General features: G+C 42.0%; 1 protein-coding gene across 1 annotated transcript in view; it reads right to left on the bottom strand.

Moving 5' to 3' along the window:
* TCF20 (transcription factor 20) overlaps positions 1 to 25,364 on the bottom strand; it is a 96,226-nt gene that overhangs the window by 53,622 nt on the left and 17,240 nt on the right. The window lies entirely within an intron of this gene.

The raw sequence follows: 25,364 nt of genomic DNA, 5'->3' as shown, positions 1-25,364 counted from the left end.
TGCATGGATTCCTTATTGCTTCAGTCAGCTATACAATCTTAGGGGTTAATCTCTTCTTGACACATAAGTATGTCCAAGCCCCACCACCCGCCCCCATCCTCAACTCCCAGGTACAAAGGGCTAGGCATCATAAGCCAAAGTAGCAGTGATTATTTGTCCAGATTCTTTCCGGGGGTTTGCAAGAAGTTTTAGCATCTCTGACCCCCATGTAGTTTTTGACTTGCCAATCTAGTATTCACAAAGTTATTATTGGCCATTCCTATGAAAGAGGGAATTCAGTCACACAGGAGCACAGCAAAAGATATAGAGGAAAATTAGAATTCACCAAGCCTAGGACCTAGACTCTTCCCAAAGTCATCTGATTGGGTCAACACTTTGCATTACCTTTGCTAATGTAATTCTCATGTAATATAATACTCCTCTTAAACAATTAATTAAGAGTTGTTTTTTTAAATTGGAGTATAATTGCTTTACAATGTTGTGTTATTTTCTGCTGTACAGTGAAGTGAATCAGCTATAGGTATACATATATCCCCTACCTCTAGGTCTTCCCTCCCACCCCAACGCCCCCATCCCACCCATCTAGGTCGTCACAGAGCACCGAGCTGAGCCCCCTGTGCTGTACCGCAGGTTTCCACTAGCTCTCTATTTTACACCTTTTGCCTGGGCCTGTCTCCTCAGAGTCAGAGACGAATAAGACAAGGTCAAACTGCTCCAAATGACTTTAGAATCAGTTATTCAAAAAAGAAATTACAAAACACACATGGGCTAGGGTAAGTTAAGACAAAGTTTTCCTACAATGGCTTATGAATCTACTTTCTTAATTCCCTCTCAGGGGAGCTGAAAAAGAAGTTGCCGGCAGGAAAGTCAGTGATTCTTTTAAAAGGTGAGTGGGTAAGCTGGATTCCGTATCTCCAAGCCCTGCAGTGGCTCCCCGTTTCATCCCAAGTGAAGCTGGTCTGGGAGGCCCACCCCCCACCTCCTAACTTCTCTGACGTCCTCTGCCACTCTCTGCCCTAGTTCTGCTGTCTCCTTGCCTCTGGGCCGGGCCACCAGCATTTCTACACAGGAACTTTGCTCTTGCCAGCGATGCTCCTCCTCCAGAGGCACACGGCTTGCCCCTTTACTTCCTTCCAGGAACCAGTTTGGCTTTCCTCTGGCCATCCTATTTAAAAAACAGCTAACTCCACACCCTCACCTGGGCCTTCCTGATTCCCCTGCCTTGTTTCCTCCCCAGTATTTATTCCCAACAGGTACATATGCGCTACTTCTATACTATCTGTCCCCGGCCCCCACTAGAATGTAAACTTCCAAGGGCAGAGACTTGGTGCCTTGCTGTAATCCTCCTGTCATTAAAACAGTAAGGAGCACACAGCAGACATTCTATAAACCAGTAAATGCACAAGAAGTAAGCCTCAGAGAACCAGGCGAGAACTTCCATACTCAGAGGTGGTGGTGTGGCAGTGAGATGAGAGAAGAGCAGGAAGAGAAAATAGAATATGACTGATCTGAAAGCAGAGCTAGATGACGCTTGAGATCCTACCTATAAAATTATCCAGTTCCAGAGGGAAAAAACCCCACTTAAGTCCACATGAGAGCTGTGAGAAGACTGCAGAAATTAAACATGGACCACAGCTGAAGATGGTCAGCAACTCTAAACTCTGAAAGCTTGACCTACTTCCTCCTGAAGTATCTTAAGTCTAAATAGCTAGACAAGAGTCTACTACTTGGATATTAAGTTTGATTATATAATCACATGACCCAAAGTCACCTTTAAACATTCAAGTACAAATAATCTCAGAATCTAAAGGAAACCTCTTCTCATCCTCTTCAAAATGCCTTTGCAACAGACAGCTATTTTCTGTGTTCCACTGCATCTGCTGGGCAACAGATAACTCCTACTGGAGTGCTTACTGGAGTGCTTGATACTGTACCAGCACTTTACAAGCACTGACTCACTGAATCCTCACAAAATCAGCATCCTCACCTTCCAGATGAGGAAACGGAAGCACAGAGTTCACAAGGCTGGCCTGGCAGTCTGCACCTTCAGGCCACGTTCTTAACACTACAGTACCCAGAGGATCTAATATGAGTCAGTGACAACTGCCACTTGTCCTGTCAGAGGTCAGCCTTCAAAGTGGATGACCCCACCAACAATACTTTGAAGTTATGTGCTTCTCGATTCCCCTCTCACAAGGACCTCCCCACTAAGCCACTTAGGGTAAGTTAGTAACCACCTTAGGAACTAAGACTGTCAGGACCAATTCTGTCCACACAGGTGTTTTTCCTGTTTGTGGTGTCCTACCCTAGCTCCTAATGCCAATGGCTTTCTCTACATGATAAAAGGCAGCTACTAAATCTGGCAGTTTAATGAAAAGCTTCCTTGAGAGATCATCTCTCCATAAATAAACATCTTACATGTTGTTTAATTAATCCTTCTGTAAATAAAATCAGTCTTCTGAAAAATGAGTATATAAACAATGTTGCCACTTGCTCCAAATGTTTCCTCAGCAAGAGCTACTAAGAAGTAAAGAACACTGTAACATCAGCACTTCCCGCCTCTGCCTCCGGCTGCCTGGCTCCTCAGAGAATCCCATCTCCAGAGTGGGAGACAGATTCAGGTACAGTTCCTTCGGAGGTGTGCTCTCAGCCCTTCTCAGAGGTTTCCTGTCCTGTATGATGTCATCCTCTTCTCTATTGTTATTGTTCTGGTTTATGGACTACATGAAAAAAGAAAAAAAAAAAAAAAAAAAAAAAAACATAGGATATTTAAGGAGGTTCATTTTAGTTATACAGAAATATACCTATTTTAGAGCTGTATGCTCAAAAATCTTTTACTGATAGAGATGTGATTAAAAAAAAAAAAAAAAAAAAAAAAAAAAAAAAAACGACAGCCAGATATCTCCTGCAGGGTATTAGTCAAGTTAAATACTCTCAGTACACATGAAGTATCTGATCACCAGAAAGTGGGTGCAAGTTCATTTTTTAGTATTTCCAAGTAAAGCAATTAGGAAAACCAAGTATACCAGCAATTGAAAATGTAAACCCAAAGTACTAATTTTAGCAGCAGTGTATAAAATAAGCTACTAATATTTAATTCCAATACTGTCCCATCATTTAAGAAAAGCAGAGCATCATTTAAGAAAAGCTTCATGATTAATAGTGACAAATGCCTGAATTTCCTCGTTTGAATGGGTACAGATGCAGTAAAGAAAATATGACACTCTAAAAGGAAGCAAAGTCACCCATAAGGAATTTCTATACCTAATATGAAAAAGGTTTACCAACTCGCCTCCCTCCCCAACTCTCCCCTTCCTGGCTCTCTCCCATTTTCCTAACCTTCTGAATGGTTTCGGGAGGGCTATGGAGGTGCACTGGTGAAGTCCAGAACATAGTGCCTTATGTGTTCCATGGTTCATGATCCAGAGTCCACACTGACCTCACTACAAGCACTGCTTCCCCCTGCAGCCACACTCTCCACCCTACCCCAGGGCCAACGACCTTGTCGTCTTGTAGAAAACCAACATTAGCCTTCTTTGTCCTTCTTCCTCCTTGTGTCCGATATCATCCCACTCCCCAAACCATTCTCTTCTCCACGAAGTTTTCCAAACTGTCTTCAAGACAGTTTCCGTGAGAGATCTTTTCCAGTACCTGCTTCCTCTTTTATTCAGGTTTAACCTTTGATTTTCTGCTTATTGTCCTCCCTTACCTTGAAAAAATGCTTTAATCTTCAAGATGTTAACAACACAAATACTTGTAGTTACGGCCCTTGTATGGTGGATTATTCCGCTTTCCCTCCAACCTTACTCCTCACCCACCTCCATCCTACTGTCTCTGGGACGGGGCACCATTGGGACCGTCAAGAGGCTCCACTGCCCCTCTGGCTTCTGGTCCAGTTGCCTGGAAGAGGCAGGAGGAGGGTGAAGAGGAGGAATTTACCCTCCTGGCTCCCACCGTGCAGTGGCTGAGGCTGGCAGAGATGACCCACCAATGGCCAAGCCCCGGGTGGGCAACCTCAGCAGCCGCCGTCTCCAGGCTCGAGGAATGGCTTCCTCCTCTTGCCTTCCAGGCCCAGAGATACTAACACCTCCTGCTACTGCTAGCCCAGGAGACTCCACTTTCTCCACTGGTGTCCCCAGTCCCTGCTCGCCCTTTGTAAATAGTCCCACTTCTGCACTGTGGACAACTCAGCAGCATTGTGACCACCCTCTTTCTAAGTTCTCCTCTGCAGATCAGAACCTGAGAGCTACCTCTTCAGAACCCTTTTTCCAGCATAATCTGGGTTAGAGTTTACAAAGAGGAGCACAAGAAAGATTTGAAAGGCAGAAGAAAAGGAGACGGTAATACTCCCGGAGGTGGCTACAGCAGACGTGGATTCCTAAGCGGCTTCCCCATGAGCTCACGAGAACCACTCACTGTGGTGTTTCAGTGTGAGATGATCGGTAGCAGCTTCCCTGACCTTCCCAATCCCAGTTCTTCCAATGGTTGGGTAAATCCTTAATTCCTCTATCAAAACTCTTCATACCTGGAATAGAAAACTTCCTTTTGCCTGAATGAAACAATTAAATGCTCCTTAAATTACCCAGTTTGAGTGTGCCATCTGTTTCCCACCAGGACCCTGACTAATATTCTTCTCTCATTCCTAGGATTTCAGAGTAGAATATTATCACTTGGGAAGAGAGAGACTTCTATTTCATGCAACATACCAGAGCGTCTAAAAATCCTCCCATAACAAAACACCTATAAATGTCAGACAAAATGCACAGCCAAGCTGCAAGGAGGAAAGAAATGCCCAGGATTCAAAATTGGTTGGGACTCTGACCGCCAGGGATGGGGTGGGTCAGGTGTGCAGGACCTACTAACCATATGGTAATGGTTTTAATGACAAGGCCTCCAGCCCTCTTTTGGTGGTGGTGGGGAGACAGAACAGTCACTTTTGCACGTAAAGACTCTAGGCAGTGTCACTTGTGGCTGGATTAATTTCCATAAAGATGACAAAATACATTTTTAGGCAGTCACCAACTCATTCTCAAGGACAAAAATGTTCTTTCCTCAACTGACCCAACTTCCTATCCCCAAGGAGAACCACGATCACCTCTTAGACATCCCTAGGCAAGATGCTTGAGAACAACCTCAAACTCATCTCTTCCTTGAACTCTTTGTATTTATGGTGTTACCTAATCCTGTGACTTTTCCACCTCTTGGATTTGCCCTTTACCTCTCCAGCCTTGTCACTGCCATTCTCATCTTTCTTGGACTAGAATAACATCTCTAGAAGGTCTCTTTCCCAGAACCAATCACCTGGAACAGCTTTTCTTCACCTGCTGTTTTGACAGCATTGCCTCCCCACATGCCTTGAAGCCCTCTGGCATCTTCCCAACCCAATTTCTGCTCATCTCCACCCTCTCAATCAAACCTGCTCCGTCTGCTCTGGGCCATCGTCCTGCCCTCACCTTGAAGCCATCTCTGAAACATCCCTAGGTCCATAAATTCCTTCCTACTGAGTCAGGTCACATGGTTCCCAGAATCTTAAGAGCTCCTGAAATGTGACCTTTTCCACAAGTCTTCCTTAAAGCAGGTCACTTGTTAGCTTTTCTCTGTTAGTAAAAACAAACTTAGTGAAGTGCATTTGCCTTTAACCACTATCTAAAGGTATGCACTATTGATGATAATAGCTACCATTTATTCTGTGTGTCAGGCACTGGGTAGTTTTACATATATTTCAACTTACAGGTGAGAAAAAAAAAAGGATAAATTATGTAATTTGCCAAAAGTCACTCTTCTAGGATAAACTGAAGCTGATATCCTATAACTCAAATTCTTTTGGTTCTAAAACCCACTTTCCCTTCTTTCATTGTACCACAAATTGAGCAAGGAGCACTTAAATCCAGGTTTTAAATATTCCTAACACTTTGGGTCTTCCCTGGTGGTCCAGTGGTTAAGACTCCAGGCTTCCACTGCAGGGGGCACAGGTTTCATCCCTGGTCAGGGAACTAGATCCCACATGCCTAGCAGCACAGCCAGAAAAAAAAAAAAAAAAAAAATCCTAACACTTAGACAATAACTGTAGCTATCACCTATTTCCTGCATCTCTAACACAAGCCACACACTGTACAAGGCGCTTTACATAAATATTAATGTATTTAATCCTCACCATGCTCTAACAAGTATTAGTGCTCCTTTCTGTAAAGTGAGGCTCAGAGAAGTTAAACAGGCAAAACATTCATAGTAAACAGACAAAACATTCATAGTAAACAGACAGGTGGGATATGGAATGCCCACCCCAGAACCCAACCTGCACTTCTGACAGAAGCCTTCCGTGAAACAGCAGCAAGACTTTGACAGACTGGGAGTTATTTTAGAAGGAAATCTTGAAATTTTTCAGAGTTGAGTTGACTTTCTATACCTGGGTAGTTCTATGTTGTTTGCTCTATGTATGTGCAAACATGGAATCTTCCTAAGTAGATCAGGCAAAAAGATTTGCTCAAGGTTTTGATTTGATATTTCATATTCTATATCATATATGCAGATGAACAGAGCCTAGACCTTTCTTGGTGGCTGACAGGTGTCTCAGTACAATTAGGCCTTAAGAGTAAGATAATGTGCTGATGGTGCTGGCCTGTCCCTGGCTTGTGAGCCCAGAAAGCAGCTTAAGGAACCAACTCAGAATTTGCAAGTCTGTCGTCTAGAGGAAAAGACACCCACCAGAGTGCTACAGATGTAAGAAGTTTGCTCTGAGGGTCAAAACCTGTTTTGTATTAACCATGCAAGCTATAAAACACATCCACCTTCAACCACGATCAAATACATTGCTGGCAAAAAGTGGGAGCACAAATTCATAGCTATTAAATTAAAAAAGAAAAAAAGCAGAGCTGATATGACACCTGGTGAGGTTGGGGTGAAGCTGGTACAAACAACAGCAAAAGCAGCATAAATTATTACAACCCTCTGGAAAAGCTATTTGGTAATAAAAATATTAACATCTTTTGACCCAGTAATTCTATCAATATTTACTAGATTTCTATCCTAAGGAAATCTCAAAACAACCAAGCAAAAACCAAGGTACCAACGTATTCACTCCAGTGATATCTATAAGCAGAAAAGATGGGCAAGAATCTAACTTTTTAGCATTTGAAAATGATTAAACACATTATAGTATTTTCACTCAATGAAATAGTACATATTCATTGAAAACAACTGTGAAGATTCTAGCACCATAGGAAATGCTTATTTTACATACTAAGATGAAGAAAAGTAACCATATCTGTGCTATGGTTACAACTATCTGGAAGTCATTTGGTCCAGGGCCAAACAGTATGGAAAAGTGAAAACCCTTCTATTATTCAGGGAGGCAGGATTGTGGATGCATTTTCATTTCTATAGACATTAATACTTGCATAGAAAATAATCACTTAAAATTTCATTACCCTTATTTTAAAATATACCTCTCACACTATCTCAAAAATATCTTTGTTCTGCTGACAGCAAAGCACTTCCCTGACTGAGAAGGGAAAAAGGAAGGCAGAGGAGACCCTACAAGCCCAGGGGCAGGTGGGGGAGAAAGGCAATGTCAGGCAGGAATCCTCGCTCTAGAAAACCTGGCACCAACACCACACATACACTGTGGTGCCCAAGTGAGTGTGTACACAGAAAACACCGGCTCTCTGAGCTATTTTTCAGAATTAGACCTAAAAACAGCTGAATTCCACCCCAGAGTGGGCAGCCCTATTTTTAGACATAATCTCAAATAGCTAAGAGACCACAGCATCCTATCACCACATGTTTCTGTAACTGCATGGAAACGCCATAAACTTCTCCTGGACAGGCCAAAGGGGCTCAACCCCATTCCCATTAGATAGCTGCCTGTCTCATATTCACAAGATCAATCTAGATGACCTCAACTGTGGGCAGGATGGCCAATAGTTTTGGAAAAGGGGTAGAGCTGGTGGTATCTCTGGAGCTAGCTGGGGCTCCCTGTGGGTTTGTCCTAACTGTTGAGCCTGAGGGCTTCTGAGATGTTATTAATTTTTTTTCTCACTTAAAGGTTGTATGAGTACATAATTTCTAAACATTCACAGGCAAAAAGGATAACAGAAAGCAATCAGTGTTGCCACTTATAGGCAAAAATGGCTTCATTTTATAACAGCAACAAAATTAAAAAGATACCAGAGGACTAATCCAAAGTAGAAGTAGGCAAAAGCTACATGTTGAAATAAACTTTACCAAAGGACTCCAAAGAAGAGCTCAAAAACAAAACAAAATAAACCAACCCACCAGGGAAACACATAACGTATCTAGATGAAAAGACACAGTATCATAAAGAGGTCAAGTCTCCACAGATCAGTTTATAAAACTAATAACATTCTGGTCAAAATCTCAGTAGGGTCTTAAAAAATAATTTATTTTGAAATAATTTCACATGTACAGGAAAGCAACAAGATTCCCCAACTGATGATAATATTTTATTTTTTAGTTAATATTTCATATCATTTGTTCCACTACCTATACATATTCATTACCTATACAGTCAACCCTCTGTTATCTATGGGCTCTGCATCTGTAGATTCAACCAACCACAGATCAAATATATTAGGGGGGAAAAATTCCAGAAAGTTACAAAAAGCACAACTTGAATCTGCTGCTTGCCCAGCAACTATTTATAATATATAGTACTCACACTGAGTTTATAACTATGTGTATGTAATGTAGCATTTACATTGTATTAGATATTGTAAGTAATCTAGAGATGATGTATGGAAGGATGTACATAGTTTATATGCAAATACTATGCCATTTTATATAAGGGACTTGAGCATCCACAGATTTTCATGTCTGAGGGGGTCCTGGAACCATTCCCCTGCAGATACTGAGGGATGACTATATACAGCCTGTATAAATACCTATTAGCTTCTTCCTGACCTCTTTGAGAGTAAGCTGAAGACATGAAGCCCCATCACCCCTAAATAGTCCAGTGTACATTTCCAAAAAAAAAAAGGAACATTCATCTGCATAACCAGCATGAAACCCTCCACACCAGGAAATCAACATTCATACTACACCACCAATCCAATCCACGGAGTCCACTCAAATTTTGTTAACTGTCCCAACGTTTCTTTTTCCTTTCTGGCCCAGGATCCCATCTAGGAATACAAGTTGCCATGTCTCACCAGTGTCTCGCCAATCTGAAACAGTTCCCCCATGTTTTCCAGACTTCCATGTCCTTAACAGAGCATAGCCCTTTCATTCTGTAGCATGGTCCTCAACCTGCATGTCCAGGCTCAGGTCCCGCTATCTTGGCAGTAGTATCAGAGACGTGATGCTGTGCTCTTTTCAGTGTGTCAAATCAGGGATGGATGGCAAGCCATCCCTCCGCTGGCGGTGATGTCAATCTCATTCACCTGGTCAAGCCCATCTCTGCCAGGCTTCTCCACTGTAAAGCTACCACTTTACCTTTGTAACTGGTTGAGTATCTCATGGGAGAATCCTGAGATTATGCCAACATCTTGTTCTTTGTCAAACATCCACTCATTGATGACTCCCATGTGAATCAACCACCTCTAGGATGGTGATTCTCTATCCATCATTAGCAGGCAGAACTTTCCCTCCTCACCCATGTATTCATTCATCTATTTGATTCTCAAACTATCCACACTTGGCGAGTGGAGACCTCTTCAAACTGGCCCCTGTATCCTTATGACATGTTCCATTCCTTGAGCATTCCCTTACTTCCTGGCACAAGATGTTTTAGGCTCATCATTTACTTTCCCCACCCCCACCCCTGGAACTAGCCATTTCTCCAAGGACACTTGATTCATTTTAGAGGAGGATAATATTTAGAAACAAGGATCTGAGGGCTAGGATTGTTCATTGCTATTGGGATGTCACTGTTTCCAGGGAGAAAATATTATGCATGTACACGAATACCCACACCTATAAGTACTTCTATATCTACAGTTGTATATACGTTTAAGAACCACGCGTTCATCCTGACACCTCCAATTCCAACCCAAAACCCTCAAGGATCTTTCCAACCTTCCATCTTTCCATGTTTGTAATTCCCTCCTCAGATGGTTAAGACACCTGGCTCCCATTATCCTCAATATATACTTACATACTTGCTTAATCAATTTACTTATTTTGCTCAACATAACTCATCTCCCAAGCTCTGAAGCCTCATTCTTCAAGTCTCCTCACCATCACCCCCTCAACCAGAGGACTCTCCACTGTCTCTGTGAGGCTTTGATAAATGAATTCTAAAGCTCAATTAAAGAAAACATGTGAAGCTAGTCAAAAAAATTGGGGAAACTGAAAAGTCAGAAGATATTTGTCCTACCATGTATCATAACTTTTTCTAAATTATAATTAAAATAAATTAAAGGGTATTGGGATAACATGCTACATATCTGGAATTTTTCAGTGAGAAAAATAATTTTGTTAGATCCCATCTCATGATAACCATAAAAATAAACTCCAGGTGAATTAGAAAGCTAAACATTACACACACACACACACACACACACACACATTGTAATTTTAGAAGAAAACGTTAATAATCCTAGGGAACCAAGCTGACATTCAGTTTTGAGTTTATAAATGCCATTCCTCACTAAATGGAACCCAGCCTTCTTAGAAAAATGGCTGATCCTCCAAGGGGCAAAGTACAAGGTATAAGCCTATAATAACTTCAACCGTGCCAGAAAGCCAGGATATACTTTCAGCCGAATGGAGACATGTCAAACCAGCCTGAGGGGGTACTTGTGATTTTGTAGGATCAAGCTTTTATTCCTTCACTATATTAGATGAATTAACAACGGAAAATTTCCAAACTAGTTCTCTAGCTCTGTATGTATGAACATGGATAAATTTTAGAAATGATACATATGAAAAAGGCCTGGTGTTCGGGAATATGGTTCTAAGTGAAGGGAGGGAGGTACTCAGGAGGATCCAACTGTGACATCTGTTAAATCTGGGTGATGGGTACACAGGTGTCATTAGACTCTGTGCTTTTCTGTATGTTTGACACATTTTGCAAATAAACAAAATTCTGGTTTCCCACTTAACCAGTCTGAGGAAACACCACAGAGTTCACAGCATGGAATTTAAGATTCTTCAGCTTCTGACACCAACAGCATTTCCAGCTCCACTTTTCATGACCTCATTTCACACCTCCTACTCCAGTGACACCGAACTTCTCTCCATACCCCAAAGGTGCTTCAGACCTCAGGTCTTTGCCCAAGCTGTTACCATGTCTAGAAGGCTAGTTCTCTGTCCACTTCTACCATCTGATTAACTCAGACGCTTCTGTGAAGACCTGCTCAAACATCCCTTCCTCGGGAGCCTCCTTCCAGCGAGTCAAGCACTCCTGTCTCTGTCCCCACAGCTCCTGGCAGCATGATGTAGCAGAAAGGGCATGCACAGACTCTGAACCGGACACAGGCAGATTCTGAACTGGTTTTGCATCATACCGTTAGTGAGATCTTGAGCACATTACTCACTTCTTAAGCTTCGGTTTCTTCAACTGTAGAACAGAACTGCCCTGGAGTTTGCCCTTGATAAGGTGAAAGATAAAATGCACTATTCCACTAAGAAGACTTCTCCTGATACTGGAAGCAAGTCGCATCTTTTCCTTTATTACTGATAAATTTCAAAATAATAAGTCTAGGAAATGGCTGAGAAGGGTACATACCAAAATATTAACTAGGGGAGGAATAACTTTTTACTTGATTTTTTTTTTTTAGTAAGACTAAAGTCATGTGTTACTTATATAAAAAAAGTTTGGTTATGAGACAAAAAAGGTTATTGAAAGCCCCCCAGAACGGTCTGGCAAACAGTAACTAACAATCACTGAAGACTGATGCTATGAGGGTGAGGAGGGGTATGAGAGGACCAGAATGAGGATTCAGGCTAAACACCTAAAATGCAAAAAGGAGTAAGGAAGGTGCCTTCCCTCAAGGGGCCCACGTCTAACAGGAGAAACATTTACACATATGTATATTCATCTTTCAATACACATTTGAGCAAATTATCACGTTCTAGGCACTGATTCTAGGTTCTGGAGATACAGCTATGAACAAGTCTCAAGTCCCAACCTTCCATGAAAACAGCAAATAAAGACAAAACAATTACAAATAAATACACGCCAGGAACTAAGAAATGCTTAGGGAGAAGTAAGGGAGGCTAAGGGGACAGAGAGAAGGGTGTAGGGGAAAGGGTGGGATTTAAACAGGATGGTTTACACAGGAAGACAAGCCTCCCTGAGGAGGTGATGTGTGACTGGAAGGAGGTGAGGGGATAGGCTGTGCAGAGACCTGTGGAAAGGAGCACAGAGGTGAGGCGGGAAAGGGCTTGGTGAAAGGATCAACAAAGTGGCCGACGTGGCCAAAGTGCAGGGAGAACAGAGGGAGGCGCAGCCAGAGGAAAGGACCCTGAGCACACAGGCCCTGTTATCATGGGGTCTACAGACCAGCAGCACTGCCGTCTGGGTTCTTGTTGGAGATGTAGAGTCTCAGGCCTTGTGAACCTACAGAATCAGAATCCGCATGTTAACACGCTCAACAGTGAGTCACATACATGCGCAAGTCTGAGAAGTACAGATGAAAGGCCTTTTAAGCCACATAAGGATGCTGGATTTTATTAGAAGGCTTTGGAGGGTTTGAGCTAGAGAGCAACATGCTCTGGTTTCAATTCTCAAATGGCAACACTGGCTGTTTTTTGAAAAACAGACTTTGGGAGGCGCAAGGGCAGAAGCAGGGAGTTAGTTAAGAAGCTATTTTGGTCGCCTGGGTAAGAGATGTTGGCTGCAGAGATGGATGTGGTGTTGCTGGAGGTGGTGATGTGTGGTCAAAGAGAGGATATATTTTGAAGTCAGAGCTAATGGAAATTGCTAATGGATCAGAACTGGATGTGACGGACCCAACAATGATGACAAATAGCAGCAGCCATGTGCCAATCACTGCTCTATGTCCTTTACAGGTAAAAGTCCATTCGGTCTACACAACAGTCCCAGGAGGAAGGTATAGTTGAAAACCCCACTTTATTAAAATGAAGACAGTGAGGCAGAGAGAGGTTCAGCAACTGCCCAAGGCCTCAAAGCCCATCAGGCGGCAGCACCAGGTCCAGGGAGCTTATACTCCAGCACCGTCCCTTACTGAGCAACTGTGACCACTGCACTGTTTATGGAGAGGGACAAGGCAGGGAGGGGGAGAGACTGAAGGAAACCAACAGTGCTTTGCTGGACATGTTAACTTTGAGATTGCTAGTGGCGTCCAAGTGGAGATGTCAGGTAGACAGCTGGCATGTCTGGATCTCACAGGAGAGGTGGGGATGGAGATATAAATGGGAAGGTCATCAGCACAGAGATAGTATTTAAAGCCAAAGGAGTGGATGAGATCACCCACAGCAGTTTTTCAAACTGAAGGTTGTGAAGTCAATTTAGTGGGTCATGAACGGTACTTAAAAAAAATGAAATAGAACAGAATGGAAAATAACAGAGTCCATGGCTCAGAGTAAGATGAAGTATGAGAACTTTCTTATGAAACTTCTGCTTCAGGCGTGAGTGTCTAGGTGCATAAGTGAATGTAGTGTGCGTATACCAGGTTGGTGTGTAGTTTGGTCAAAAAAAGGTTTAAAGCCACTGGTCTAGGGATTTGTGTAGGATTGATCCCTTAATCACTCCAACATTTAGAGGCTGGGAAAGAGGAAAAGAAGCCAGAAAAGGAGAGTGAAGAGAAGAAACAGCTACTGAGGAAGAAAGGCAATGTGGGATCCCCGGAGCTGAGGGAGTGTGACGTGCTGGACTCCAGATGTGCTGGTGAGGGTTGTGCAGTGTGATTCCAAACAGGTGTACACAAATGATTATGGGATGGAGAGGTAAGCACACGGTGCTGTGGAAGCACAGGGGTGGGTGACCTGTTTAAGGCCTCACAGCTGAGGGCAGAATGAAAGGGGGAGAGAAACGAGATTAGGATTTTTAGATCCTGACTTTGAGGGGACAACAGGATATCCAGTCTATAATTTCCATAAACAGCAAATATTCAGTCGTTCAATTTTTTTTTTTTAATAGCACCTACTATGTGCTGGGCTCTTTACCAGACCTGGGAATACAGGGATGACTAAAACTATTCTGCCCTTTTGAAAAAGCTTACACTCTGGAAAGGAGAAAACTGCAAACAGTGAGATCAGTGCCACAAGGCAGAGCATGTAACAGATATGACGAGGGCACGGGCAATTCTCCTTTCCAACCACACTGCTCACTGCTGGCCAACTCAAGTCCACCATTCCATCCAGACCAAGTGTCAATATCTGTACTCCTACCTCTTGACTTGTGCTTTGCCCCTCCCAAAGATGTTTCCCAAATCTGTGTCATTCTTCAGGGCTTGGCTCACATCTGACCTCCTCACTGAAGCCTTCAGGAAACACTCAGTGATCCTGCCTTCCCTGGAGAGCTATAGCATTTCTTGTCCACACACCACTATCCAGTGCCTGGTCCCTGCCTGGTCCTCACTTCCCTACCTCAGCTGAGTGCCTCCTTTCCCCAACTAGGGTTACATGTTTGAAAGCATGTAACAAACCTCTTTGACATCTGCCTGGCATTCTAACAGCCAAGCAAAGACTTGCTTCCCCACAACCCAATTTAAATACATTTCAGCATTATTACTAAAACAGATCTGATCATGTCACTCCCTGACCTCTAAAACCTTCCCTGGCTCCTAATCATTAGTACAACACACAGACAACTCAGTCTTGTCTTCTAGGAACGCCATACAGCGTTCCTCTTCCCTGCCTCCCGAACACTCTAAAGCTGGAACAATGGCAATCAAAACAAATATAAAGAAAAAAGATGTATAGACATGAAATTAAAAAGGAGACATTCATCAAACTGTTGACAACAGCTGTCTTTGGAGTGAGACTGCAGGGGACAGTCACCTTCCAGGAACTGGTTTAATGAACATGTTAACTTTAAAACAAATAAGATTTAAAAAGCAAAGAAATTTAATGACTGCAGCTATTTTTACTGAGTCCTTACACTATGTGCTAGGCAATATATTATAGTCTCATTTAATGTTAACAAGTCTATGATGTAGTTATTAGCCATTCTGCAGATGGAGAGACTGAGGCTCAGAAAGTGGAAGTAACTCTCACAAGGTTAGTTAGCTAGTCAGTGAAGAAGAGATGCTGGGATTTAAACCCAAGTCTAAAAAGAATGTGCCCTTAACCTCTCCTGTCCTTATTCTTGTTCGGTGCATTCCGCAGTGCCCCCACATACACCTCAGCAGTCCTTCCTTTGTTCTAGCTGGTTCCTCTGCCTGAATAATGTTAGCTTTGCTGACATGCCATTCACCTTTAAGGACTAGTGCAAATTCTGCTTTTCCCCTAACTCCTCCCTAGAGGAGTTTACCAACATTACCTGAGAGTAATTAAACCCTCTATTTCCCCAACAGCTAGTGCTTTGGCTCTCCTACTGCCATACATGTAGCAAGTATTCAAAGGCTGGGTGAATTAAGTTGACAATGTAAATTCTCCTTCTGACAAAAGCAAAGATAACAGATGGAGACCAAAAGCTTTCATCTGTGAGGGAAGTTAATCTTGAGAATGAGTTTCTACGATCCCTCCCTCATTCCCCGCTTTCAGCCTCACCTCTCTGCACCTCTTCCACAAAAGCTGAACATTACAGATCGCCACTTCTGATGAACAAAAACCACGGAACTTATTTTAAAATGTAAATAGTGTAAATCAAAAGGTTTTTTTTAAGACATCTTAAATAGTTTTGAAAATTGGTTACCTTTTTCCAAAGGCTCTGACCTTTGCAGAAAAGTATTTTTTAAGTTTAGCACAAAGAAATGTAAAAATATTAAAAGATACTATACATACACATAAACACGAAGAGACGAGAGCTAGTCAATCAGACATGCTTAAAATGCAAAAAGCTCTTTTAGCACCATCTGACCACATCTGAATTTATGAGCAGAAGTTGAGGCCAAACGAACAACACACTGTAAAACAAAAGCACTGCCCCAGCAACCTTAGAAAGGAAATACAGGATGGGATGAACAGATTTTAACATGTCCTTAGCTTCCTGGGTAAAGCTATGAGAAATGCAGTCAACTGAAGCATTAAGACTTGATTTTACTGGAGGTACCAAGACCACTGGTCAACCTGCCAAATGAAGCAAAGGCAGAACTGAGCTCTATGGGTGCAGTCCACTCCAGATAAAAGCCAATGGACCTTTTTACAGTTTATGGGGTCCTCTCTGTATGGCTGGGGATGCAGGCATGGGAGGAATACTGTCTGGATGACTGACTCCTGTGAAAGAGCACAGGAATTAGGAGGAGCTGAGGTGAGCCAAGTGGACACACTCTACAACTTGCACCATTGCCTCAAACTCACCACAACTTGAAAATACTGAGAGACAACGCTGTGGTTCCTGTTAAATGCATGTATAAGCTAAGTGTCCTAAAGATTACTGAGCTTCCCACTTAAAAAGAGAGAAACAAAAAACAAAACAAAAAACCCCACAAAAATTCCACACCTATAAACAGCTGGAAGAATTGTTTCAAACATGTAACAAACTTCTAAACTCCAGCTCCAAACTAAAGAGAAAGGGTCAACTTTAAGTCTCCAAGAAGAGCCTCAAGAATCAGCAAATTGATCTGGAGTTGGAGGATTTTAAAGAAATAAAAAGACAGATCATTTCAGTAGCGTAGGATCTTTGTGAATGGCTATAGCTCTCGACTGTATTTTATGTTCTCATTTCATTTCAAACAGGAAAAAAAAAAAAAAAGGGCAAGCCAGAACCATAACAAGGAGAGTGCCAAGTGTACAAATAACAGGCACTGAGAGACAAAAGAAACTACTCCTGACAACTGTTTGCTGTCTTTCTCTACAGATTTGCAAAATGGGACTTCCCTGGTGGCGCAGTGGTTAAGAATCCGCCTGCCAATGCAGGGGACACGGGTTTGAGCCCTGGTCCGGGAAGATCCCACATGCCGTGGAGCAACTAAACCCATGCGCCGCAATTACTGAACCTGCGCTCTAGAACCCGCGAGCCACAACTACTGAATGAGCATGCTACAACTACTAAAGCCCGTACACCTAGAGCCCGGCTCCACAAGAGAAACCAAGGCAATGAGAAACCCGCGCACCGCAATGAAGAGTAGCCCCTGCTGGCCTGGCGGCAACTAGAGAGAAAGCCTGCATGCAGTAACAAAGACCCAATGCAGCCAAAAATAAATAAATAAATAAATTTATTTATTTTTTTTAAAAAAAGAGAGATTTGCAAAGCAATAACCATAAAGCCCTCCTTGACTGCCCCCGCCCAATCAGCACACAACCATTTCTCCCCTTATGGGACAGTGAGAGCACCAAGTCTTGCTTTCTCACCTAGGAGTCAAACCAAATGTCTTGAAGAAAGAGACCAAGAAAAACATGTTTTAAAAACCTTCTGGAAATAGAATTTTATTTTAGTAACCCAAATGAGCAAAAATACAACTTTATTTTTGCAAGGTACAATTGCTTTCCCTATTAAACCTGTTTTCAATAGATTCTCCTGAGTGATGCATTGGAAAAAAATACTACATTTAAAATCAGGAAACCTATATTTAAATACTAGTTTTGCCACACTTGTTCTGTGACTTGGGCAAATTACTTAACCTGAAAGTCCCACTTTCTTCATTTGCAAATTACCTACCTTGTTGCCTCATGGGAATGCTCAACAATAAATCTGTAAACTGCTAAGTACCACATAAATTAAAGTGATCATTATCAGTACTACCATCATCTCTCACTTTCCCAGGTAAAAATCTGAACCAATGACAAAACAGGCAAGAGACAAGCAACAAGGAAAAAAACTGGGAGAAGTTATCTATCAATCAATCAAACAAACAAAATACAACAAAACCCTAAAAAACAAAATAACAAATGACTGATAGAAAACCACTCTGTGACAGTTAATTTCTGTGTCATTCTCTAATTAAGAAAGCTCCCATACCCTGGGGTCTATAGTCCATTCATAAAAATCACAACAGGGTTAAATTTAAATCTTCATCAGTGCTCATAATTCACAATCAAAATGCCAACGGAGCACATTCTTATTCTATAGGCAGGAGCCGCAAGCCACAAGACAAATCCCCACCTTCCCCACTGAGGGACAGTGGCTTGACTGTCAAGACCCACTTGAAGGCAGCTGGTCTCTGACAAGCAGCGGAGCGTCTCTTCCTTCCCTGACCACTGGCATGGAATTAGCAAACACCAACTTTAGTTATTTTGAAATAAGCCCATAGAGAACAGGTGGCTGATGAAAAGGCATCACCACTTGCAATCCCTAATTTTGAAAATAAAAGTCAAAACAACATAAACATCTTCTGAAAAATCAGCAATTTCCAAACTTTCTAGATGGTTATAACAGTAACTAAACTTTATCTGGTGATATCTATGAGTCAGGCAATATTCTAAAAGCTTTAGTTATTAACAAATTTAATCAGCACGACCACAGGTAAGTACAATTCATCTCTTCATTTTTTAGACAAGAAAACAGAGGCACAGAATAGCTATTTGCTTAAGGTCTCACTGTTAGTAAGTGGCAGAGCTGGGGTTCAAAAATCGGGTAACTGGCTTTGGAGACCATCTCTAGATACTGATTCTTGGAGAATCCTCTGACCAACACTGCTTGGTTTTCCTGACCAGCGTGCCACCTTGTACTCAGTGTCACACTGAGATGTAACCAAGACTACAGTGTGGTGTCTCTCACGTTATGGTCACTTGTTTCAAGGTGAATGTTAAAATAACATGAGCCCCTGAAAATAAGGTCTCATTTTCTGCATTCAATAAAATAATTTGGGAAAAAAACTGAATGAAATATATATATACATCTTTTAAAAAGTAACAAGAAGCTAACAGGATAATGAGGAATTACCAAGTTAATATCCTAGAAGGAATGGAAACCCAAAGATGTAATAAGACTGCTGATCTGCCAGAGGTGGTCAAGGGGCCCAGTGGCATGCCTGCCCTTCTAGGCCCTGCATAGGGAGACACTCGGTAACCTCAGCCCAGCCCCAAACCAGGGGACTGAGGCCCTAAAGGGCTGCATCCTAGGAGTAAGAGTGAACTAGAAGTAAACCACTCTTCTCATGGACTCAGCTTCAAATCACCAGGAGAAGATCTCAAACTCTCAACCCAGATTAAAGTAATCCTAGTTTGCTAGTGCCCTCAGACACCTGGAAAAAGCAAATGAAAATCTTCCTTGGAAAAAGACATGAAGGCCTCTAATTATTTCTATAAATAATGTTGCAAATACTACATCTAGCACACAAACACATGAACAGACAAAATACCATGAGTAAGAACCATCATAAACAGTCAAAGACCCAAAGGGACTCCAGATAAATGAACTGAGAAAAGGAGATTATGAAACAACTATATTCACTCTGTTTTAGGAAATAAAAGCCAAGCCTGAAAAATTTAGCAGGGAACAGGAATCCATAAAAAACAACATAGCAGGGCTTCTCTGGTGGCGCAGTGGTTGGGAGTCCGCCTGCTGATGCAGGGGACGCGGGTTCGTGCCCCGGTCCGGGAGGATCCCACATGCCACGGAGCGGCTGGGCCCGTGAGCCATGGCCGCTGAGCCTGCGCGTCCGGAGCCTGTGCTCCGCAGCGGGAGAGGCCGCAGCAGTGAGAGGCCTGCGTACCGCAAAAAAAAAAAAAACAACATAGCAAATTTGAAAGGACCCAAACTTTTCAGTTTTTATTGTATTTTTCAATACAATAAACCTATCCACGGAGTTCTTAATTTCAATTAAACGCAGATGAGTCAAAGAGAGAACTGGTTGAATGGAATACAGGTCAAAAGAAACCACCCAAAATGAAAAATAGAGAGGATAAAAAATATAGGAGAAGGGATAAGTGATCAAAAGGAAACAGTGAGAAAGTCTAACATACCCATATAACTGGAGTCGCAGAACGAGAAAAGAATGGGGGCAAAGCAGTATGTGGAGAGACTTGCTGGGAATCCTCCAGAACAGATGAGAGAAATCAAGCCACAGATTCAAGAAGCCTGGTGAATACAAAATCAGTGATCTTTATTATCCTAGAACGTCTTCTAAAAATAACATGGCCTGTTCTGTAAGTTTAGTGCCACAACTAATTAACTAGGGGCCAGACATAGAGAATGTAAAGACATACGCTCCCAGCATGTGAAGAGCTCAAAGTCAATCACTTAGAAGAGATATGTAAAATCACAATAATCTAATTCTCTACCTTTGCACTACTGAAAAGAAGGGGGGGAAGAAAAGAAAAGGAAAAGGCAGAAAAAAATGCTAGAGAGAAGTATTTAAAAGGAAAATGGGTTAAGCTTAAAGACAATAAACTAAAAGGTGCTTGCAGGAGTAAAAGTAAGGACACTCCAATGTTAGCCAAGATCCAGGCCTAGATGCTATTTCCATTCCGTTCACTGTGCTAATTAAGCATACCTCACAATCTAAACTCAAAGTCTTTGGCATGAGAAATTCAAAGAAGAATCTTTTCTTCATACCTTCTCCCCAATCTACCTAATTAAAATTTTTTAAAAATGTTAAATCTAGGGGCTTCCCTGGTGACGCAGTGGTTGAGAATCTGCCGGCCAATACAGGGGACACGGGTTCGAGCCCTGGTCTGGGAAGATCCCACATGCCACGGAGCAACTGGGCCCGTGAGCCACAATTACTGAGCCTGCACATCTGGAGCCTGTGCTCCGCAACAAGAGAGACCGTGATAGTGAGAGGCCCGCACACCGCGATGAAGAGTGGCCCCCACTTGCCGCAGCTAGAGAAAGCCCTCACACAGAAACGAAGACCCAACACAGCCATAAATAAATAAAATTAAAAAAAAAAAAGTTAAATCTAAACAGACAATTCTGACTTAGCTCTTGGCTCTATTCATGGTGACATAAATACTTCTAATGAGCATCTGTTCCTCTATTACTTGAGACAACGTGGAGAAGCTGGCTCTTGGAAGATCAGGTAGAGGAAGGAGAGTTCCACGAGGAGCTGAGTGAAGAGCAGTCATTTGGGAACAGAGACTACCTGTAGCAGATAATCAGGAAACAAGTGAAAATATAATTCATGGAATCCTCAAGTTATATGAAAATCAATCTTGTAAAAAGCCCAAGGATCTCTGCCTTCTAGAAAACTCAAACTGCTAAGGGAACCCTCTAATCCAAGGAGATAAAACACAGGGAGGGAAACAGCTTCTGTTGTTGCCCTTCCCTCAAGCTTCTGTAGCATGTACATCCCCGTACTGGGAATCAAGTGGGAGAGGAGCTGGCATTAATGCATCAACCCTGCTCCCAAGTCAGAAAGCTGACATGCAAAGAAGCAGGTGATACTGAGCAATGTGTTGATGAAATAAGGCAAACCCTTTCTGAAGCCTAGTGCTACTGAAGTTTCAGGATAGGCTGTCCATCACTTGGGAGCGCTCCTGTGATTCTGTGTTTGGAATGTGACCTTCAGACTAAAACACAAAGACATGATTCAATACGTGACTGTAAATGTCTCTGTCTTAGGAATAAAGTGGCTTACAATATTTTATGCATACTAGGTCTGCCTCTCAAAGCTTGGTTTCTCCAGATCTCATGAGTCTTCTGAGCTGTACAGGCTTCAAGGAGATCAGGAAAAAATACAATGACTAAATAAATATACAGACATCAAACAATCTTCAAAATCATTCAAAATTTCTTCTGTTTCTGGGATTCAAGTACTGTTCAAACGTGCATACAGGCTTATTCATATCTAAACCAATGTGTCAAAAAAATAAAAATAAATAAACCAATGTGTCTTGGGAATTCTAGTGGTCCAGTGGTTAGGACTCAGAGCTTTCACTGCCAGGTCCCAGGTTCAATCCCTGGTCAGGGAACTAAGACAATGTGTCTAAACTAACTTGTTCAAATGTTACTAGCAAAAAAGAATCCCAAATTCTCAGACAATGTAAATCACATATCTGATATCTGATCAGAGTCTAGTATCTAGAATATATAAAGACCTCTTACAACTCAACAATATAAAGACAACAACCCAATTAAAAAATAAGCAAAGGACTTTCATAGACATTTCTCCAAAGATATACAAATGGCAAACAAGCACATGAAAAGATGCTCAACATTATTAGGGAAGTGCAAATCAAAACCACAATGAGATACCACCTGCCTGCTTGGATGACTATAATAAAACAAGGGAAAATTACAAGTGTTGGGCAGGATGTAGAGAAACTGGAACCCTCATATATTGCTGGTGGGAATGTGAAATGGTACAGCCACTTTGGAAAACGGTTCCGCAGTTCCTCAAAAGATTATATACAGTTACTATATGACCCAGCAATTCCAGTCCTGTATATACCCAAAAGAACTGAAAACAGAGACACAAACAGATGCCTGTATGCCAATGTTCACTGCAGCACTATTCAAAACAGTTAAAAGGTGGAAACAACCCAAGTGTCCATCAACAGATGAATGGATAAACAAAATGTGGCATATACATACAATGAAATATTATTCAGCCATAAGAAGGAATGAAGTTCTGATATGTACCACAACATGGACGAACCTTAAGAACATTAAGCTATGTGAAATATGCCAGACACAGAGGACAAATATTGTACGATTCCATTTATGAAATATCTAGAACAGGCAAATTCAAAGAGACAGAAAGTAAATTAAGATGGTTAAAATGGCAACTTTGTCATATACTTTTGTTTTTTACCAAAATAAAAAAAAGAGAAGTTAACGTGCAGCCATCTTTTTTTTTTTTTGGCCATTCCATGTGGCATGCAGGATCTTAGCTCCCCAAGGAGGGATCGAAACTGTGTCCCCTGCAATGTAAGTGTGGAGTCTTAACCACTGGACCAGCAGGGAAGTCCCACGTGCAGCCATTTTGGAAAATAGTTTGGCAGTTCCTTACAAAGTTAAAATACTCTTATACAATCCAGCAGCCAGGTTCCTAGCTATTTACCCAAATGAACTGAAATTTATGTAAACACAAAAACTTGCACATTAATGTTTACAGCAACTTAGTAAACTGCCAAAAATTGTAAGCAACAGAAATGTCCTTCAATAGGTAAATGGATAAACAAATTGTGATATATACATACACTGGAGTATTATTCAGCCAAAAAGGAAAGAAGTAATGATACATACTACAATGTGGATGAACCTAAAAACATGCTAAGTGAAAGAAGCCAGGCACAAAAGGTCACATACTGTATAATTCCATTTATATGAAATAATCAAAATAGGTAAATCCATAGACAGAAAGCAGATTGGTAGTTGCCAGGGGCTGGGGGAAGTGGAAACCTGAACCATCTGCTTAAGGAGAATGGGGGTTTTCTTTCGGAAGTGACGAAAATATTTTGGAACTAGATAGAGGTTGTGGGTGCATAATGTTGTGAATGTACTGAACACCACTGTCCACTTAACAAGAGTTAATCTGGGTCAAAGGGTACAAACTTTCAGGTGTAAAATGAATAAATTCTAGAGATTTAATTTACAGCATGATTAGTATAGTTAATAATAATGTATTATATTAAAAATGGTTCATTTTATATTGTGTGAGTTTCACATCAATTAAAAAAAGGAAACCAAACCAAACCCAGGGTTTCCCTGGTGGCGCAGTGGTTGAGAATCTGCCTGCCAATGCAGGGAACACGGGTTTGAGCCCTGGTCTGGGAAGATCCCACATGCCGCGGAGCAACTAGCCCCGTGAGCCACAATTACTGAGCCTGCGCGTCTGGAGCCTGTGCTCCGCAACAAGAGAGGCCATGATAGTGAGAGGCCCGCACACCGCGATGAGGAGTGGCACGCACTTGCCGCAACTAGAGAAAGCCCTCGCACAGAAACGAAGTGCCAACACAGCCATAAATAAATAAATTTTAAAAATTAAAAAAAAAAAAAAACCAAAGGAGGTATCTTGAACCTAGGACACCCAAGAATGAGTAATCTCATTACTTGGTGCCCCCCACCCTTACTCATCTCCCTCAATCCTGGCTCACTCCTGTGACTTTCAATCGCCAGTCCTGCAAACACGTGAAGTACTGAAGAACAAACTGCTAAATGGGTTTCAAACACTAAATTCACCGTTGTTCCTTTTAATACTAACCTACTTCTCCCTTAAGATCTGAGCACAAACACTAAAAGCTAACCTTTCACCAACATTGTTCTAAAATATCTTTGTGATACCTTCTGCGATGCTCATTTAAAGGGGACAGGACAATGGATGTCTTGACCCTAAGACTGCCTCCTGCCGCATGATGCCAACCTTTCTGCCCACCTGTTCAGGACCACAATCTTGCTAAGCTTGCTGGCTCTTACTGCTCTCACTTCTCTAGATCAACAAATGTTTTCTAGCACCTTCTCTTCTCTACGGCCAAATTTTTTATAATGTATAATCACTGATCTACCTGTTTGCTTCCCTCACTATACTGCTGAACACCCTGAGGACAAGTGCTGGCTGGGACTCATCCCAGAACTCTGAAAAACAACTGCTGCTGCTCACCCAGTCATTTGACTTCCTGTCGTCTATTCTAACGTACGAGACCTGCTACACTTCATTCTTTACCTACCTCCATCCTGACTTCTTTTCCAAAAGGTTCCTAACCACCAAAATAATCCTTGGATATGGACAAGTCTTCCCTGTGCCCAAAGTAAATACAGTTGGCCCTCTGTATCCACGAATCCAACCATCCATAGACTGAAAATATTTGGGAGGAAATAAAAAGATTCCAGAAAGTTCCAAAAAGTAAAACTTGAATTTGCTGCACTCTGGCAACTATTAACTAGCATTTACACTGTATTAGGTATTTTAAGTAACCTAGAGATGATTTAAAATATATGGAAGGATGTGCATAACTTAGATGCAAAACCTATGCCATTGCATATAAAGGTCTTGAGCATCCACAGATTTTGCTATCCCTGGTGGGGGTGGGCGGGGTGGTGTCTCCTGGAACCAATCCCCAGCAGATACTGGGGGACAACTGTACCACCAATTCTGTGCTTTGCCTACTTTTGTTCTTCTCTACTTCAAAAGCTCTTCACAGTCTGCTCTCATATTCAATGCACTGCAGAAAATATAAGGAGTGTTGACAACCACAATCCTCGGCCTCAAAGAGGACTGGGAAAGGAGGCAAGCACATGTTTAGAAGGGTATAATAAAACGTGAAGATTAAATGTGCACAAGAAAATTACAAGATGCCACGAGAGAAACACCCAGGTAAGGGAAGGTTAGGCTTCATGGAAGAAAGAGCATTTAAGAAAGGCCTTGAAAGATGGAGATCCCAATAGACAGAGAATGGGAAAAGAGGGTACAAATGTATGCACGGAAATGGGAACACAGAAGCTGCACTTGAGA

Source organism: Neophocaena asiaeorientalis, unplaced genomic scaffold (assembly GCF_003031525.2).
Source record: "Neophocaena asiaeorientalis asiaeorientalis breed wild unplaced genomic scaffold, Neophocaena_asiaeorientalis_V1.1 scaffold242, whole genome shotgun sequence".
Lineage (NCBI taxonomy): Eukaryota > Metazoa > Chordata > Mammalia > Artiodactyla > Phocoenidae > Neophocaena > Neophocaena asiaeorientalis.
The sequence above is the reverse complement of the archived record's forward strand: the minus strand, read 5'-3'. Positions and strand labels throughout refer to the sequence as shown.